A 20,215-nucleotide genomic window follows, 5' to 3' on the forward strand; every position below is an offset into this window, starting at 1 on the left:
ACAGAACGAGGGGCTTGTCCCAAAGTTGGGTCCTTTAGGAGTGGGGGATGAGGAGATGGAAAGAATTTATGTGCACTTTTTAAAAGCTCTGCCTGTTGGAGAATTTTTCTCCCACCAAGCATTCAAATGTCACAAACCACAGGAGCGGGAGAGCACCTAGATATCTTCTCGTTAGCTAATGGGTTTATGAAGCGAGGCTGCTAGGATTTAAAACTGGCGAGAGATAACTCTCGGAGTAGGAACTTTAGAGTGACCCGTGCATTATAAAAAATGACGATCTGAATGCACAAGTCAGACTGGTTTTCACCGGTGTTTCCTGGCCGCAGGATGGGGAGCAAAGAGCTATTTGAAAGAAGTTTTTCTTTTTTTTTAATTTTAAGGAAAGCTGTACTCACTCCCTGTAGCTTTTCTGTCGACCCTCCCACAGGTGACCTGATGCAAAACAGGCTGGACACCCCACGGCCCGCGTCTCACCATCCAGGCATCCACTCCTGACCGTGAACTCAGCATCAAATAAATCCTGAAACCAACGGCAATGCAGCACGGAAAGCAAAGATAACAACTCTAACTCATGGTGATCATCTAAAATGTAGAATAATGTTCCTAAATCCCGTAAAACGGTTACAAATGTCCAGTGCACCCACATGATGAGGAAACTTGCAGTACTGTAAAATTACACAAAATGCACCAGAAAATACAGCTCTACTGTTATGTAAATTTAACCTTAAACGAATAGGCTATAGCTAAATCAAACACTCTATTAAATCACTTTTGCTCACCTTCTTAGCACTTAATAAGTGTGGTTGGATGCCCAAGAGCCTTTTTCACAAAACCTCCCGAGGAGAGTCTCTAAGGAGAGGGGCGGGCTCTCCTAACTCTCCCCGATCCCCTTCCTTGTAGCCAGGCTCAGAATGAGCTGCTGACTACAGAGGCTGGCCTGCAAGTGTTGAACGTAGCTGTGTTATGTTCAAGGTGTTTCTCCCAGAGAAAAACGTTTAAAAAATATTTCCCAACATTTCTTTTTCCCTCCCAGTTTATTCAATGGCTCAAGAGCAGCCACACCTGCTTAGTGTCAGCTCAGAGACCCTAGGACAGAGGGAATCCAGCCAGCAACCCTTAGCTGACCCTGCAGGGGTCTCGCTGCACTGGGCATCCAGAAAGGCCACTTCGGGTCACAAGGAGCGGGACAGGCTTTAGAAGCAACTTCGAAGTTGTTCACTAAATGAAGGAGAAGCATAGATATGTTGCCTTATAGTTATATGAGGGGAAAACGCAGAGCAGAAAAGTGTGTAGAAGAGTCAGGGGCAGGCATTACCAAGGCACCTCTGTGAAAAGGTCAACGACACAGGATTCTTCACATGTCCCTTAAAATCAGATCGATAAACAATCGCCTATACTGGAGACTCTAAGGCTCCCCACTCTGATGATTAAATAGAAGAACTAAAAAGTATTCATCATTTGTAAGAGCACAGGTCTTTCATAAGCATTTGAGGTTCTTCGGAAAGATTTTTAGAACATTCTAACGTCTTACAGGTAATCCTGTTTGTTTTATGAATATCCTGAGTTCTCCATTTCTTCGTAAGGAGGACTAGGTAAAGTAATCCCTCGTTTCAGTTACCACGGAATTCTAATCAGTGAAATCCATAGAAATGGGAAATCTCTATCTTCAAATTTCAACTAACTATATAAGCAACAGTGATAGAAAGACAAAAAATGAGAAAGTTTATATAAGTTGATACGCATCGGTCAGGAAACTAGGACAGCAGTAGCAGTGTAATTAGGATTCACTATAAGCATCTGTATTTTCTGATGGAGACTTAAATGTTGAGCTTGCTCACTCTGAATTCGATCCAGGACGGAAAAGCCACGCACGTCTACTGACTCAGGTTAAGCATCGCCATGTTATCTTGTCAAATCATATCTTTCCATTTCTCCCAAACCTCACCCTCTCTTGAAAAAGAATTTGAAAATATGGAAATATTATTTTGCCGGACCCACATTTAACATTAATACCCTGTTGTCAAGATTACCAAGGGCCTGGAGTGAGTGGGGGTGTGGAAAGCACACAGGAAGCCTTTGCTGGTCAAATTTCATTTCAGGCACGACGTGGCCTGTGCACTCCGAGCAGGCTCTACTGAACAGAGTGTCTGAGGATGGAATTTGTTATTGCAAACACACACGAGCATGGGATTTAAAAAAATCGTCATGTCGTACTTTTCATCTCCTTGTCTCCCAAACAGTTTTTTGGTGCTCAGTGCTCTGGTCTGCTCTGGTTTCCTTCTACCCAAGGAAGAAAGGGTGGAGGCCACGCCTTCCTTTCCGGTTCCCATCAGCCCCTTGGTCCGTCCACAGCTGGCTTGCTCCCCTTGAGAAAAGACTTCAAAATCCCTGGCAACTCCACTGCTCCAAGGTCCAGTGCGGTGTTTGCGTCTTGACTCTGAACCCTGCTCCCTTTAGGTTTTGCTTCAGGACATCGCTGTTCTCTCTCTCCCGTTTTTAAAGGATGCAGGAAGAAGAATTCTTTTAAGATTAACCAAGAAAGAAAAAGGATCAAAGTCCTATTTTCCTACCAGGGTGTTTGTAGACCTCACTTCTTTGGATCTAAGGAAAAGAAAAGCGAAGCCAAGGTAAAAGCCGGCTCCATCCCAGGTAAATGGTCCAGTTTACACCAAGTGCCCACCGCCTGCCTGCGTCCGTGCCTCCTGCCCGTTTTTGAGACCCATCCCAGGGTCTCAGCAGAGCCCAGAGAATGTTACAACCTGTGCTCTCTGTTTTCACACTCCCTCCATTAGATCCTCCCCTAACACGCACCTGCTCCCCAGAGGGGATGGTCGATGCGGGAATCAAATGATTAGCCCTACGGATGTGAATGTGCTGCCCTTCACAAGGGCACTCACATTGCCGCAGAGAACCGATGGACATAACACCCGGCAGGAGAAGAGAAAGGAAGTAATTCATGCGGCACTGTCTATACCAGCTCCAGACCTCAGACACGTCATCTAATTCCTCTGGGCCGGCCTCTGGTTCCCACCTCAGATTATTGTTCTGAGAATTAAGGGAGCTAACAAATACATGGTGCTTAAAACAGCACCTGGCACCTTGCAAGGGCTCCACGCACAACGGTTATCATTATTGTCCTTCACCGTGACCTCCTGAGATAGGTACTGCCAGTCTCATCTTAAATGAGGCCGTTTCGCTCAGGAGTGATTTGCTCAGGATCCCAATGCTGAGAAATAAGTAGCAGAGTAGGGACACAGCGCTCAGTCTACCAAGTGACCACAGTTCCGCTGTTTTCACCACACCACAAGGAATGAATCTCTAATGGCAAAACCATGGACACGGCAGGCCCGCGGGGTGAGAGCACATCGCAGGGGTCGCGCAGCATGCTGGTGGCATGCCACCAGAAGGAAGGGCTGGGGTGGGCACACAGTGCATCCTGGAGCATGGCCGGGTTCAAAAGAATGCGTGTTCTATCCACCTCCGACTGCAGAGATCTTGGAATATCAATTCACCTCACTTAGTCTCAGTTTTCCTGACCGTAAAATGGACCAGTTTACTCAGGACATGGTAAGCCCCTAACACCTAGAATACTCGTGGCAAAGCTAAAACCTCTTGTGAGGGAGATTCCAGAAAGGTGGCAGACCTGACGACGTCACGTTACTTCCAACATGAAACATGGAGACTTTGGAAAGCATGCTAGAGATTAGCAAATGTTTATTTTTTTTAAATTCACTACCAGAGCCAAAAATATTGCTAATGATCTTGTCTGGTTAAAAAACTCTGAATTCACTCTGGGCAGTGTAATTTTTAATCTCCGAAATATTCCTGAAAACTCACCCGTTTCTATTATATATTACAACTCCATAATTGAACCTCTTTCCTTTTTGGCTTGTCCTACATTTGAAAAGCGTTCGCTATTCTACCAAAGCTGACTTCCCTCAAAATAACCTCATTAGTCTATACTCGCACAATTATGTCATGGATATAATCACTACCATCAAGATTTCAGCAGCTATTTGTTGCACTATAATTTCCAGAAGAATTTCTGGTGTGGAAACAACATAGCCACAATAAAATAATTAATTACAACTCTGTTATGACTAGAGCACAGAGTGACTAAAATTAAAACTAACATTTTTAGTATTTCATTTTTAATATCCTGTTCATCTTTGTAGCCAGAAATTAATTACTACAAAGACACTTATTGTTAGTATATTTTGTTTCTGAAAAGAGCTTCTTTTTTTTTTTTTTTTTTTTGGGTACTTTCAATAACTACTTCCTAAAAGTTTGAAAGCCCACCGCACTGTAATGGACTGACATACCAACACTACTATCCATCAGATTAGGGGTACCCGTCCTGGTTTTGCCATTTGGCAGCATAAATCCTGAGCGAGCTCTTAAACTTCTCTGTGCCTCAGTTTGGTCATCCAACAAATTGGGGATAAAAACAGAATTTAGTCCTAAATTATTCTGAGAATGAAATTGGGTAACTTACGTAGAGCTTCGCAAAATGCTTTGGATTTAGTTATTGCCAAGTACGCAATGGCCATTCTCTCTTTATCTTATAAACTCAATTTGAAGATATTCAATATTTAAAATTGTACAATCTCATATTTAAAAACGGGTCGGTCTTATATCTGAGAGTAGCTCCCATCATCATTTGCTTCTTTTCCTGCCAACGTACTAAAGTGTGATTATTCAAAAGCCAGTTATGAACATCCGTCTACCTAACACATCCTCTGAAAGAATAAGAGTTCTTTGGCCATTACCCAAAGAAAGTGGACTTGTTCTCTGAGAAAACAGAACAGGCCAAGGCGTAGGACAGTGGACGCTAACTAATCGGTACTAATGACTAGAGGTTTTTTGAGCCTGACGAAACTGAGATTGTATTAGTAAACAAATCTCATGAAAGGAAAATGAAAGCCACTGTACTCCCAAAGTAGTCTCCTGATCTATCTCAATAAGCCTAGTTTCATCCTGTTTATTCACAACCGTGCCCCACACCAAGTGAATTTCGTCTGATTAATTTCAGAAATATAAAACCCAGGTTTAGGCTTCTACTACTGTTTTACCCATTTGACCTCTGCACGTAATTTGGTTCCTGAAAACCCACCCCCAACATCTTACATGAAACCAAAGGCAAAACCCAATTTGCTCCAAGATGATCTCGTCGCTGCCAGTCTCACTGAGCATTAACTGCCCGAAGAAAATAATTAAGACAGTCAATATGTCTTCTGAATAGAAGACAAATATAAACTAAGCCAATGGTGATAACTGACATATTATACTTCTGATTGCAAGTACACACTACCAAGATGCTGTGCCCCCAAAGAGAGGAGAAAACTCCCCGATGATAGTCCTTAACTGCTGAGCAGCACGAAGATACCATAATTGGACTCTCATGGGGGTTATAAAAAAAAGCATAAGATCACTGCCATCTTTAAGGAGATTAAAAACTAGTTAGCAGATGTTTATTTTTTATGGTAAACGTTCATGACAACGTTTACCATAAAAAATAAATAAATAAATAAATAAGTGGGGGACCTGGGATGCGAAGACACATCAGGCGGGCATAGGCCTCGAAGAACCCACATCTATCACGGGTCAGCAGCTGGCCATCTCCGGGATCTACACCGAGATCTGCGAGATGCAGGATGCAGCAAAGGTCACCTTCAGCTGCATCATCCAGGATTCAGAGATGGGATTTAAGTAGAGGATTAAAGGAAGAGTTAGGGTTTGACTAGAAGGACGGAGGAAGAACGCGAACGCAGGCATCCCAGAGGCGGCGGCAGGGGCGGGCAGGCCGGTCCCCAGCATGGCTAGGGGCCGATGAGTTAGCGGCCGGCTCAGGTGAGCAGAGGGCCTTCCGACCGGACTCCCGGAATTCCAGGCAGGGTCCCATACTGAACATTCCTCATGCGTGGTCTGCAAAACATTGTAAATATTTTAAATCTAGGAGAAATCATAACCAGTTTGGGAATAATAAATGTAATTAAGCTACGCCATAACATGAAGTCACATATCACCGTTAGTTCTCCATACATGCAGGTGTCCTCTGCTCCAGAAAACAGACTTTTTTCTCTGCTGCTCCCACCCTTTCGGCCCACGTCCTTTCACAGCCCGCTGTCCAGCGGCGCTCAATCCCACGTGGCGACATGGGTCCACCTCGGACGCACAATGACTAATCTGGATGTGGATTACTCTCGAAGGCACAACTCCGACTTCTCTACTAAATGTCATCTCCAAAGCGAACTCTTGATTTCTCCCAAATCTGGTCTTTCTATGCAATTTTATACTTGTCACACCATTATTAACCCAGTACCTCAGACTTGAAAATCCACTTACCTCACCTCTCATGCAATCAGTCTCCAAAATGCTACTAATTTTGTCTCTGAACTGTTTCCCACACGCATGCCTCCTTTCCATTCCTGTTGCCCTGCCCTGGGGCTCAGGTCTTCGCTCTGTCTTCTCTGGACCTCAACTGAGCTCCCCACCTTTGTCTTTTCCTGCTCCAATCCGCATCAAGGGCTTTCGGATTAAGCTTCTGAAAGCACAGCTTCATACCCATATCCTTCCCGACCCCCAAACCATCAACGGCTTCCTGCCAAAAAAATCCCAATGTCTCCATTCCCGACGACCCTTCTAATCTTTTCCCTACTAGTCTGGCTCACAGCTCCGTGCCCCAGTCAGAGTGCATTACTGGCTGTCGTGAAGACAGCTGCTGCAGCTGGAATGCCACTCTACCTGCTCACCTGTCCAGGTTACTGCCTACCCTTCAAGGGCACCGTCAAACCGTCTTCTTCCGTGAAGCCATCCCCAAACCTCTCGCAAGAAGTAATCTTTCCCTCTCTGAACTCATCCAATACCACCTGGCACTTGAGTTCCTTGTGTACGTGTGTCCCGATTCCTACAGATGTAGCCTCCTAAAGGATTGTCTCTGTATGAAAATAATCAAACCAGCATTCTAAGTTAGTACTTTCTCACTAAGAAGGACTATGTCAGGAGTTATGAAAGGTATAAGAGCTAAATTGGGAAATTATGTTCAACCAGCATAAAAAAAAAAAAGCAAAAATCTCAACTCTTTTCAATCATTACATACAGGTGTTAGCTGAAGTCATGAAAATACAGGACATCTCAGAGAAACCGAGGCTCCGTAACAGAATGAAAAATCTGAGGTAGCACACCACAGCGGTGTATAGCATAAACTATAGAGCTAAGCAGAGCTGGGTTCTAATCCCAGCTCTGACATTTACTCACTCTGTGACACTGGTCAAGTCGGTTAGCCTCTCTGTGCTTAAATTTACCGTAAATAAATTTAAATAGAGATATTAATAATATCTTCCCCATAAGACTATGAGAATTCTGTATATGCTGGTTGCAAAACTTAGAGCCTAGAACGTAATTAGTGCCCACGTGCTAGTCTCATCATCATTGTGGAAATATCTTATATGAGGAAAGAAAACACAAAGATCAGAGATTTGGTCGTTAAGATACCAAGCAGGATTTTTACTAGAAAGAGAGCCTTTACCACTTTAAAAGCGTCAAGCTGGATTTGCTCTATTTTCTGACAGGGATCCTTTGACTGACTGACAGGTGGGGTCAAGTTCACCAGGGCTAGATCTGTGTACAATGGGTCGACTGCCATGGAAATGGAGCAGGCTCCAAGACCACCTAATCAAACACAATGCTTTCAGCCCTCGAAGGGCTCGCTCACAAATAGCCATTGTTTCCCACAAACAACCCCGCTGCTGGCATCCAGACGGGAGCCAAATGAGGCCGATCGACTTACACGTTTTTGTCAGTGGCTCTGCATAGATGCACCACAAATACAATTAATTGCTGCAAAAGAATTCTTGAACTATGTACTGAATTTAGTTTGATGAGCAAGGTTTTGAGTTCAGCTTTTTAAAGGACACTAATCCACAGCACTCGGCTGCACTAAGCATATATGAGTCCATTTCAAAGCCCATCACATCAGACAGTGATTTACTTATTAACGGTGTGGGGAACAGCTGTGCCTGTAGGGTATCAACATCTGTCATTTTCCCTTAAAACTGTTAGATCGCATTAAACAGAAATTGCCACAAATATCTCAACTTGAACTTGTATTGCAGACATATTCATACACAGTATGATTATGTCCAAGGTTGGAATCTGTTTTCACTTACTACTTGGAATACTAACATGGCTGCTCCAGTAATGTCTCTTCATTCCAAGTGTGAGTGAAGGTTAGGCAAGGTAGCCAAAACAAACACCCCAAAATCTCATTGGCCTAACAAAATAATGGCTTAATCTCTTCTTCACACTGCATTCCGGTACAGCGTGGTAAGGGAGGCTCTGTTCCACAGAGTCATTCGGGACCCAGGCTCCTTCCATCTTGTTGCTCCCTCTTACCCTAGGCCTTCAGTTTTCCACTGCTCCCCTGCAGCTGGCCAACAGATCAGAAAGAGAACGAACGTGGAAATGGCCTCTCATACCCACACACACCCCATGGGTGCAAACCAGTCCCATGGTCCCACCTCAACGCAGAAAGCAATCTAGTACAACTGGGGGTGATTCCTGAGTCCTAGGGACATGTCTGAAAACATTTCGATTGTCACAACTGGGCTGCTGGCATCTGGTAGGTAGAGGTCAGGGATGCTACTAAACATTCCACCATGCACAGGACAGTCTCCTCACAACAAAAAAATTATCCAGCCCCAAATGTCAGTGATGCTGAGCTTTAGGTAAGCACCTAGCCCAACATGTCAACGCTCAGGTCTACAACCATTATCCACTAACATACACTCTAATTAATCCCAAAAGCCACGATAACGATGGTTGTTTCATTCATTTGCTTCTTTGTTCCTTCATTCATTCATCTAAACTCCTAAATAAGACAAGGGCTCAACAGTCAAAGAATTCACATTGGGGCAGGGGAGCAACCATAAATAGAACGAGCATACATAGGGGTAAGTGGGATTAAAAAGAACAAATGGAAGAAAAATTAGTTCTGCCTGATAGATCTGATGCAGGATCCATAAGGCAGAAGGAATACGAAGGAAGTCTTGAAGGAAGCATTTAGTACTTACAGTTTGCGATCTAGATGCTATGGAGGGTGTTTATTTTGGGGGAGGAGCAGGGATGGAGAAAAGGTGTTGCAGGAAAAGGGAACTTTATGAACAAAGGAAAGGAAATATGAACGGATATAATTTATTCTACTTTCTAGTATGGAGAAAAACTAGGGGAGGAGGGTTGTAAAAATGCATTTTTATTCAAACATATTTTTAGTGGTGTATTCATGAAAGTCTTAAGCTCCCAGCATCTGACTGAATCCCTCACACAGAGACATACACTGGCTTTCCGTCAAGAGGCTCTTCAAGAAATATTTCACACCCCAGACTTCACAGAAACGTGGTAGGACGAAGCCCAAGGAATAGCAGGAAATCTAATTGCAAAACTCAGTCACTAACTCTTTCAAATAACGCTGCCTCAAAGTCAACATCAAATTGATTCAGGCAGGTGATTGACCAAAATCATTTATCTTTGTTCCCAAAATCAGGACTGTGTAGAAGTCTGATCTCTTCTTAAATTATGTTACACTGAATCTGTTTTGTTTTGCTTTAAAGAGTTTTCACCTCTTCTGATTCTTAATTCCAATTGTGAATGTGGCTCGCAGGCTGTGGTTAAGAGTCCAGACAGCCAGGGTCTGACATATCCCAGCTCTGGCATAAACTCACCACGTGACCTTGGACAGGTCACCTAACTCTCCAGGCTCAATTGCCTCCCAGATAACAGGCTTAAAGTGCTAGTGCTTTAACTGCCTCTGAAGTATATGATAGACATTGCTATCTTGAGCTGGAGTTAGCTCCCACACACCTCAAAACTGTCATGAATTGTGGACTCTAACACAGTTTGGGAAAGAAAATATCTGATAAACTTCCATGTCATCTTGTAGGACATTATTAAGTACAATTTCAATTAGCTTTGGGCAAAATATTTTTAATGACGGAGCCAACATCACCATGTAAAACAGTGGTTGTTCTTCATTTTGAAGCTAAAATTGAACTTTAAAAACACCAAATTCCTACCCAATAATTTACCCCCATTATTCTCTTTCCTCGCTCTTCCTCCTTCAAACTGTTGCTCTCTATTACTTTTCTTATTTTAACTGTGATCAGCTTTGGGAAAACAAAATGTATTTAGCTGTTAAGTATTATAGATTATATCGAACACCACCAGTCACCTAGCACTAAACAGCCTCATAAAAGAAAGAAATTTGTTTCTTTACAAGTCAGAATCTCGAAGGAGAAGTTAAGATGAGGGAAGCAGACTCCAGAAGCCAGGGGAGAGTCAGTGAGTTCAGAAGCACTTCCTCCGACGGCGGGCAAGAATTCCAGAGCACAGGCAATCCAGTCATCTATTTCTAGGGCTTTTGTCTGAGTGAAACCTCATTCCCCTTTACTAAAAAGTGGCAAAGGGTGCTGCCCTTTGCGATGAGTCAAAGGTAAGGAATAAAATGAAGCTGAGCCAACTAGAGGAACTAGGCCAAATCGTGTTTAAACTTCGAAAGTGATTATCACTTCAAAAGTGATTATGACGGCCCTCCTAATTGACAAGGAATTCTAAATTGTCAGGACAGTAACCTCTCTCTCAACTTGCATTGCAGACCGGTCTTGACCCCAGGAGAAAGTTATTCTAAGGAGCACGTTAAAGAGAGGGTTTGCATCTCTGTGGACGGGTTCCCCAAATAAGGTGACATAAGTCTGGGGTAAAATCTGACGTGTTCTTTTTAACTTCTTAGTGAAGATTATTTTTGTAGTAAATCAACAAATTTCTTGTGGGGAAGTATGACTGTCAAGGAAATGCAATTCTGAAATACTTTATTTATTATTTTGTCATAAACCCAAGGTATGTGAACGATTAATTTTCGATAGACCTGACTCCAGTGTTGGGAAAAATAAGTAAACTACTGAGTCTGCAAAGAACTAGCAACCCTTTGAACTAATATTTAGCGTTTTGTGTACAGAAATAAAGGTAATTTACTAAATGAATTTTGTTTGTTTAGAGTCTCCTTCCATAAACAAGCTATTTACCTTTTTCTTAGATGAAGTAATAGACCATGAAGAAATTTGGCTTATCAAGAACATACATGAATCTATCTCAGCATCCATACCGATTACAGAGAACTCTGACTGAAAGGGTGACGTAGATGTCTCGCAATTACCTTCGGGCACCCTCTGCGTGGGATCTACAGAACCGGCCACCAGCAAAGCTAATTACCGTTTCTGGCAAGGTCTCGCCTGCACCAGCCTAACCTTCCCAGATAAACAGTCACGCCTCCACAGACACAAAACACAAAGACTAGAAAAATTGGCGGCTGAGGGCCTTATCAGTTTCCACTGTGGGGAGGAACAAACTTTCCTCTCCCCTCCAGGTCAAACAATCAAATGGACATGAGGCAGATTAGCAAGAGAAGATAACCAAGTGTAATGAATACATATGTATGGGAACGCCCCACAGCTGAGAGTCAGAGACCCCCATATGCACGAGAGGTTCGGAGACAGGAAAGGGGACCTGGTCAATGAGATGTCCTGAGCTGGGACTGAGGTCAAGTGCCTTGGGGGCTTCAAAGGGTCACTGCAGGATGATGAGAAGAGCAGCTTACAGATAGGTCAAAAGAAGTCACCTCTGATAATCTCCTATGGGTAAGGCCCCTAATTTAAATTCTTCTAGGTAGTTAAAGGGAGGGGCAGAAATTTCTCCAGCCTGAAACTAAAATTGCCCTTAGCTCAAAACCATCTGCATACCACAGAGGCACATCTTTAGGGTGACTGGCCCTGAACCCCCACACCATCATCAATCCCATGAGTTAGAGATTCAGAGAGAACGGATACCAGCAAACTGGAGCCAGGGCTTCAGATGTCTCCACTCAGTAGTACAGAACCGGGCCTGGTTCCCTTCCCGACCCCAGTGAGCCAGTGAGGCACTAACAGACTCATTAGGAACCCCTCCCTATCTCTGGGAGGAAAGCACTGGGCACTGCATGCATGAGCACCCTCATCGCAGTCTGGGCTATGTTCTTGTTTACAACATGGGCACCGCCCAGGAGCACCCCTGCTGCAGAAAGACAAGGCAAGTCCTCTGCCGGCATTGTGTGGTTCCACCAGGAAGGAGAAACAGTCAAGAAGAGCGTACTCATACCTAAGTACCCTCCAGAGACCACTGCAACAAGGAAGCCAGAGCAGGTCGAGGTTCATGCATTTGCAAATAAGCTAGCCAAGGGCCCAGCCTGAAATCCTCCGACGGTCAGCAACCCAGCCTGAACTGGAACCCGGCTCTCCAAGTTACTTCTGAAGAATAAATTGGGTCCGCCATTCCTGCAACGAGTATTTATTGAGTCCCTGCTCAGTACCAAGCCCTGTGTGACAATCCAACCAGGCACAGCAAATACCACTGTTTACACGGAATTTTTTTAAGTTCTCGTTAACTTTACACTTTAAGTGTATAGTCTCGTTTTCTTGCCTTTATGAAAGAGCTCTCTTCTTTAAAATAACAATAATCCCATTCCAAAAAGCAGATTCATAAACAGAGGGGCTGACACAGCCACACTGCCGCCTCCTGTCTTATCGTGCCCCATTCTCTCCTGCCTCTTCTCTTAGGGGGGCTGTATGTCTAACCGTGTAAAACGTCCACGAAGCCTGTCTCAGGACTCTACACAATCACAGAACAAGGACAGAACTCCTGTTGGGTGGCGACCACTTGTTCTGGTTCCCCTGGGATTGTTTTGGTTCAAAACAGAAAAGTCCCTCGACCCAGGTATCCTCTTAGTCCTGGACAAACTGAGTCAGTGGGTCACCCTACCCCTAAGAAACCAGACCCTAGAAAGGTGAGGTCCATTACAGGAGGTCCTTGGCTTGCCAGGGAGAAGTGACACCACAGGAAGAAAAGGCTGATGTCTTTTAAGACAGACCCAGATGGGCTGGGGCTGTTTCAGAATCCCCCAGCTTCCTCAGCTTCCCCCAGAGAAGGCCCAGCATCTTAAACTCTGGGTCATTTAAGCGAAGCTTTACAAAGACTCTCCAATGGCAAGATTCTAATGACAATGACACACAAAAGAAATCCTCACATAAATGCCAAAGGCTGTAGCTATTTGGAAGTGGTTCTCTCCATGTCTAGTCGAAGAGCTTCAGTTTAGACCATGATTATTCATCCTGAGATTTCAAGAATCCAACACAATGACTGGTGGGTGACAGACGCTGAATAAAATGGAAGTTAATCATAGCTGCCATTTATATAGTGCTTATAATGTATAAGGCGACACTTTACACAAATGATCTCACTTATTCTCATAATAATTCAATAAGGTCCCCCATTGTCCAGATGAAGAAACCAAGGCTCAGTCAGACCTTATTTCCTCAAGGTCATTAATGACGGAGCTCACGTTTGAACCCAAACCTATGCAGTTTCAAAATCTTTTTAACCACTCAACTGAATTAAGATCAAGCAAGATGGGCATATATGGTAAGGGATCAAAAATTGAGAGAAAAAAGAATCAGATACATATCTTTTTATTTTCTTCCCTTTTAGCTTTGCCATTGCCTAAAAAGAAAATTATAAGTTCATGCATTAAGCTACAGCAAGGCATGGATTTTAGTTAGAATTGTGCAGAATAATGCCTGGCAAACAGTAGGCACTTAACATTTGAATAAATTTAATAAACGCAATTGTATACCTAATACAGGGTTAAGTCATCCTTGTGCAGTGTTCCAAGTGCTATTTTACCCATCACCACAGGTGAATAGATGGATTCCTACCTTAGATTTCTGAAGTGTTAGTGTGAGGGAACAGAAATGGACAGGTACTTACCCCAGTTACAATGGCTCTACCTGCACGGTTGAATAAGCTGTCACTCAAAATGATAGTAATACTACGTTTCAGGCAACAAAGGGGCACATTCTCTAAACAAAGTACAGAGATCAGTCCATGTGCGCTCCAATCACTTTTAATTTCATATTAACCTGCAAGGAAGCAATTTGCAAACCTACCCCAGAGCAATAGAACTGCAGAAGAATATCACACTAAATACTTTATTTTAGAGACATTTATCTCAGCTCCATTCACTATTCGTCAAGCTGAGCCCATCATTTCAGTGCTAATGTATTCCTGGCCATTTTCTCCAAGCAGCTGAACACATTTCCTCTTTCATAATAACACTATCCATAATGATCGAGCATTCCGAGTGTCGAAGAAGAGTTTCTGTCATGTGGATGACTATTCCGAAAATCAAAAGACGCGAGGTAAACCAGATGTCTCTCACAAAGGCGCTTCATGAACACAAGTTGACTTAGAAGGGAAATGTGGTAGCCAGTTGTGGGCAACTGTCACCTTGTCCCCCACTTGTGTCAAACCCAAACAGCACAATCTGCTCCTTGAGGTTGTGGGGTGGCCTGGTGGGGTGTAAAGTTCTAATGCTGCTTGCTGTATATCACCAAAAAGAGGGGTTTTGTTTTGTTTTGTTGTTGTTGTTTTGGAAGAAGCACGCAAATTGAAGTTGAAAAACAACAACAAATCATTTTGTTAGAATGATGAACCAGCCTCCCAAAAGCTGGTTCGCAGGTGGCAGACTAGCAACCTTAATTTGATTCAATTCTTAATCATTATTAATGCAAGTAGGCGAGGCTCTTAACTTCCTTTAAATCTACAAACCAAAAGCATCTATAATTCCTTTATCACAGTCGGTCAAAATCATTTCGGTGTTGTCAATGATTATCTACCGAGCCCTGGCTTTGTACAAATGTGGAGGGAACACAACATTGGGTTAAACCTCATCCAGTCTTTATCTTTAAAGAACTTACAAGGGACCTGCCATCCCGCTTATCCCCTCGGAGGGGACTGTACCCCTCATTGGGATTCTTGTGATATGTGGCTCGATGACAAAAGATGTCCCGTTTAGCTCGAGCGGGTTTCTGTTCTTTGCAATTAAACAGAAAGAAAAAAGACATGTCGATCTTAAGTGATCATACAAGACAATCCATGATAAGTGCCCTTTGTCGTGTGCATGAAATGAAAGATGGAGGCAATACCGCCGAAGAACTCTTGGAGGAGTGACGGACTGCAGAGGACTGAAGCGATGGAGTTAAATGTTTTAGAAGAGTTAAGAGCTGAGTCCATCTTTAAAGATGGGCTTTAGGGGGAGGCCATGGAATATTCCAAAATTAAGAAAAAGGCTATGCAAAGCATTTTTGAGGAACAGCGGACGTTTTAAAGTCAGGCAGAGCAAAAGTCAAGGTTGGAAAGGAAGTCTAGGGTCAAGCTGAGGAAAATTTTAAAGACTAAACAATATGAACTTCATCCCCTACCCAATATCCCTCCCCCAAAAAACAGGAGCTACTGAAGGTTGTTAAGCAAGAGAACAAACAATTAGAACAGCCTACTGTCTTAAAGGTAAGGGTATTTTGTAATATGGATTGGGGGTGGGAAAGCCAAGTGAAGGTAACCACCCTAACAGCCTAAAGCAAAATAAGGCTCTGGGCTAGGATGTGGCAGTGGGACAGAAATTAAGAGAAATATGGGAACTAAGGAGGGCCAGTTAATCTGTTAATAAACAGAATACCGATATTGATAATAATGCTCCTTATTTCCACAGTACCTGTTAAAGCTTCTACCAAAACCTCATCAATTCTTATAGCACCGCAGTGAGGAGTGCATCAGGTGTGATTATCTGGATTTATAAATGGGAACTAAGCCAGAAAAATTGCATTCCCTTGGTAGGATAAAAGAGAAGAATCTAGGGAAAACAGAAGCACAGAATACAGCATCTGCAGATTCCACTTCCTGGGGACTTGGCCTCAACCAGTGGCACATCTGCATTTCATCAGTCCTATATGCATGAAGGTCTGATACCCCAGGAAGCCCACGTGATGTTAGACTAAGTATTATCATGCAGGATGTTTGCATTGAGTTTAATCTCTGCAGGGATTAACAGATCAAGTAACGAATAAGGCGTCTTTTCCTACTCAACCTCTCCACTCCCAGCAGAGCACAAGCAGCCTCCACTAAGGGACAAAGAATGTACTCTGGCTTCGGCAGCTAGACCAGGAAATCACCCAGCCTCAAGAACCACTCAAAGGAAATGCAAGTCACATATACACAATTTGAGACATTCCTCTTTAAATCTTACGACAGTAAGTCAACTAGAAGTAGAAAATCCTTCAACATAAAAATGAGTACTTATTTTATCCAAGTGGTGATTTCCATCATCGAGGCAGACTCCCGGAACGCCCGCTGCAGCTCACGCAAAGCCGCGAAGGAGCAGGAAAAGCAACGCCCGCCCCCTCCTTCCGGCTTCCACGTCGCTGCCACGCTGGTGCCGGGGACCCCATTCCCCGCACAAGGGCTGCCCGCCTAGCCGGCCGGCTTCATTATGAAATCAAAGTGGTGGGGAATCAGAGGCCAAACGGGATCTAGAAATGTATTTTGGAGCTTCCCAAATGTGTTTCAAAACTAGTCCCCGAGGACTTCATTCCCCCTCTCGGTCTGTGCCCTGCTCCCGGCCCAGCCCGGGCACCCTGCCCTGGTTCTTGGAGGTCAGGGACGGGTTCTCTCTGGTTCTCTTTGCTGGTATCTTGGCTGCTCATCTCTCACTTTAGAAGCTTTTTGAGTGTGATATTTTGTCCCTCGATGGAAGCTGGACCAGAGGGAGGCCTCTGCATTCTTGGGCCAACACTCATGTCCTTTAGCCACTGTGACTCAGGGGCTAACCGTCCGTTTACCATGTCACCTGTCTATGGAAAGCTGTCTTTATAAAGATGATTTTAACAAAGTGATGACTGAGCCAGAGCAATACTACTTTGTTAAATTCCATGCTTTGGCGAAAAGTACTCATCAAATCCTAAAAATTCTGACCTATGCATGCATTTATCACAACATGAGCAAAGATGTGAGTGACCAGCACTTCCCATAGCAAAATCTCTGCATGAGCCACCAACTGCTTAATCCACAGCCCTTTGCAATGCCTAGTTCACAGCTATTTTTAGGGAGAGTGTGGCAAGGAAGGCTTGAAATCGTACCATCATGGTTACCATGGTTGCTAATGTGAGTACGCATGCCCCAGAACTCTCCGGGTAGTCTATTAGTCCTGTGACCAGAAAAGGCTTCTCATCCAAATTGCTCTTTCTAAAAACGTCAAAGAAAGACGAAGGTAACGCGAAGCTACCCTACACATACTCCCTGCCTTTGCGAGATCCTATCTGTTGCCTCGCAGTCTTTGCTGGGCAGAGGCCACCCCCTGGGTGAGGCTGGGCCCCCCGCTACTCTTTTTCTACCCTGGGCTGTTCCAAACAAACTCAGGAAGTCTTAAACAAGAGGCAAATGGTGAGAAAGAGAACGTCTGTAAGTACCACCTCTCTATTACATAATACTAAGCACGAACCTCCTAAAACCAGCCTTGGGAATATCTCCTGGCCCAGCACTTCAGAATAAACGACTACTCAAGACAGGCAAAAAGAGAGAAAATTATCATTTTTTTTTTATTTGATGACTAGTATACAATCATATTAGTAAATATAATACCAACATATGAGTAAGGAACAGGTTGGGGTGGGGCCAGATTCTGTAAGATAGTTACCATTCATTCAGTCAGTCAATACTGCTGTAATACCCCATTATCCTACGAAGCACTGAGCTAGGCCAAAGAGGAACACACCTTATAACCTCGTCTAAGCCACATCACTTGTGGAAGTCATCGGTGCTGCTTACCTGTACCCAGTTCCCCCTTTTCAGTATAAGAAATGTTGACTTGTAGCTAAATGGGGTCACAGGACTAGTTCTGGCCAAAGCCATGTCAGTCACTTCTGGGTTAGATCACGTCATTACTAGAGCAAGGCCCTCTAGTTTCCCTTCCAGTGCTTCACTGATGTTGCAAGCACACTGAAGATCACAGCTCCATCAATTAGGGTCCTTGAGGGACTACGAAGAGCAGACCCCACCTGCTGACTCTGCCTGACACACAGTACGGGAAAGAAAGAAATTGTACTCAGCCACTGAGATTCAGAGGCTGTTACTGCAGAATAACCTAACCTATCTTGCTGATACATCACTGTTTAAAAAAAAAGAACGCACAGAGTCCTCCCACCCCACATCTGTTTTCTAAATCAGGCCATAGAGAAAAGCAGAATTTGTTTCAAAATTCAAGTGCGACAGGGTCTAAACAGTACTTTGAAAGGTCGAGGGTGCCAACATGATAGACAGGTTCAAACAACTCTGAGGGAGTAAGGGATGAAAACAGAATGACCTTTTAATAATGGTGAAATCTAACCATTTATGTGGAATTCAGCTGAAGAGTTTAAAGACTATGAAGAAAAGGTCACCTTCTAACAACAGGTCCAGTCATTTACAAAGTAGTGAGCTCCCCAGTGAATGAGGCATTCAAGTAAAGGCTGAATGATCACATGCTTCCTCCTCAGCAGTCCAATATCATACTCTTTGTTACTCTCTCCCTCCCTAGCTTCCACTGAACTTAATTAGAATCAGGCCATCATTTCTCCATCACCCTGTAAGCTCCCTGAAGGTGGTTCATTTTTGTGTCTCCACACCCCTCACTCCTTGGCCCTGATAACAAAGCCCAGTATGTGTCAGGTGCACGATAAACATCTGCTGAATGAATTAAATGAATGTTGTAAAAGGAGCACCAGAGGCAAAGGTTGTTCTAATAACCTCTAGGGCTCCCCCAACCTAAAGCGAAATGCACTACTGCAGACATCTGGGGGTGGGGAACTTCCACCTAAAAAAAAAAAAAAAAAAAAAAAAAAAAAATTGAACATCAATACGACATTTGATTATGATGTATTGTTGTACACAGTGTAAAGCCACAGTGAAACCTAACACTGCACCATGGCCATCTCTGTTCCTGGACGTGCATTTACATGTGCAGGCAGCTGTTTTCTTTCCCATGTGGAATTTTGTGTGTGAGGTATTTATTTTTTCTATTAAAAAAAAAAAATACACCACACCCTTTGTTTCTCTTGCATTATTATACTCCTTATTAGCCCATCACGTGGTTTTTCTTCTCATAGGAACACAGCACACACCCTGCATTATTGCTGACAGAAAAATTACTTGTCAAAATACCTCGATCCTAACACCATTACAAATCTGATCTTTCCAAAGCCTTGGCCTTTGTTTCAGCCCCGACTGGATAATTCACCTACTTCTAGTGATTTCCACATGCTTTGAGCAGAAGGATAAATGCCGGTGTCACGTATGTTTTTTAAAGTCACCTTTCAACACAAAACTACCTTAGAGGTGAATGACAAATCTTTCAAGTTTTCTAATTTTATTTTTTAAGGAATTGAAGGGGGAAAATGAAGAGAGAATCTGCCACAGATACCGAGCTGCCGCCGCCAGTGCTGCAGTGTAAGAGAGAGCATAGCCTTTGGTCCTCAGCAGTCCCTCCTTCCTACAAGACAAACCTTGAGTCCATTTCCAGAACCATTCTTATCCTCTGCTACTTGTGTAGGACGCCAGGACTCTGCCCTCTAGGAGACAACGCCAATGCCAAGGTGTCCTAATACGTCTGAAGGTTACGTTTTCATTGAGCTCTATCAAGATACCCCCAGCTCTGGTTAGGCTGACATCAAAACAGAACTATCCTTGGAAAGGAAAGAACAAGCCAGAGTTTTTGGAAGCGAACCAACAACCTAAAGATAAAATGCAGACTGAGAGCCTAATGGGTCACAGCTATATAAATGGAAACTTAACTAAAGCTGTCTTCTATGTTCCTTCCACCTCCCAGTAACTTAGAGCCGGCTTGTTCTTCTTGATATTGCAAATGCTGTTACAAAGAAGGGATGGGGGAGAGACATTATTTCATAAGAAAGTCGCCACATTTGACCGGTGCCCTAATTGAGCACTGGTCAAATTTATAAACAGCCTTACAATGATACCTTTTCAAAAAAAAAAAAACAAAACGCTATCCCACTTACAGACTGAAGCCAAAATAAATTACTACAGATAAGCAAACAGGCATATATCCAAAACCCACAATTCAGATTCAACTGCCTATGTGTTGATTACATCAAAATTCTCATTGAAGAAACACCAGGTGGGATTTATACAACCCCAAATGCAACCTGCCCTCAGTGACTTCTTCCAAAGGAAGGTTTAATTTAAAGTCATTGGCACTTTCTTTCCCAGAACCAGGAGTTTGGGCAGCCCCCACTCCACACAGGCAGGA

General features: G+C 43.5%; 1 protein-coding gene across 2 annotated transcripts in view; it reads right to left on the minus strand.

Annotated features, from left to right (window-relative positions):
- The window catches only part of RNF152 (ring finger protein 152), a 68,934-nt gene that overhangs the window by 48,473 nt on the left and 246 nt on the right, over window positions 1-20,215 (minus strand). The window lies entirely within an intron of this gene.

The sequence above is a fragment of the Pteropus alecto genome, unplaced genomic scaffold (assembly GCF_000325575.1).
Source record: "Pteropus alecto unplaced genomic scaffold, ASM32557v1 scaffold14, whole genome shotgun sequence".
Taxonomy (NCBI): Eukaryota; Metazoa; Chordata; class Mammalia; order Chiroptera; family Pteropodidae; genus Pteropus; species Pteropus alecto.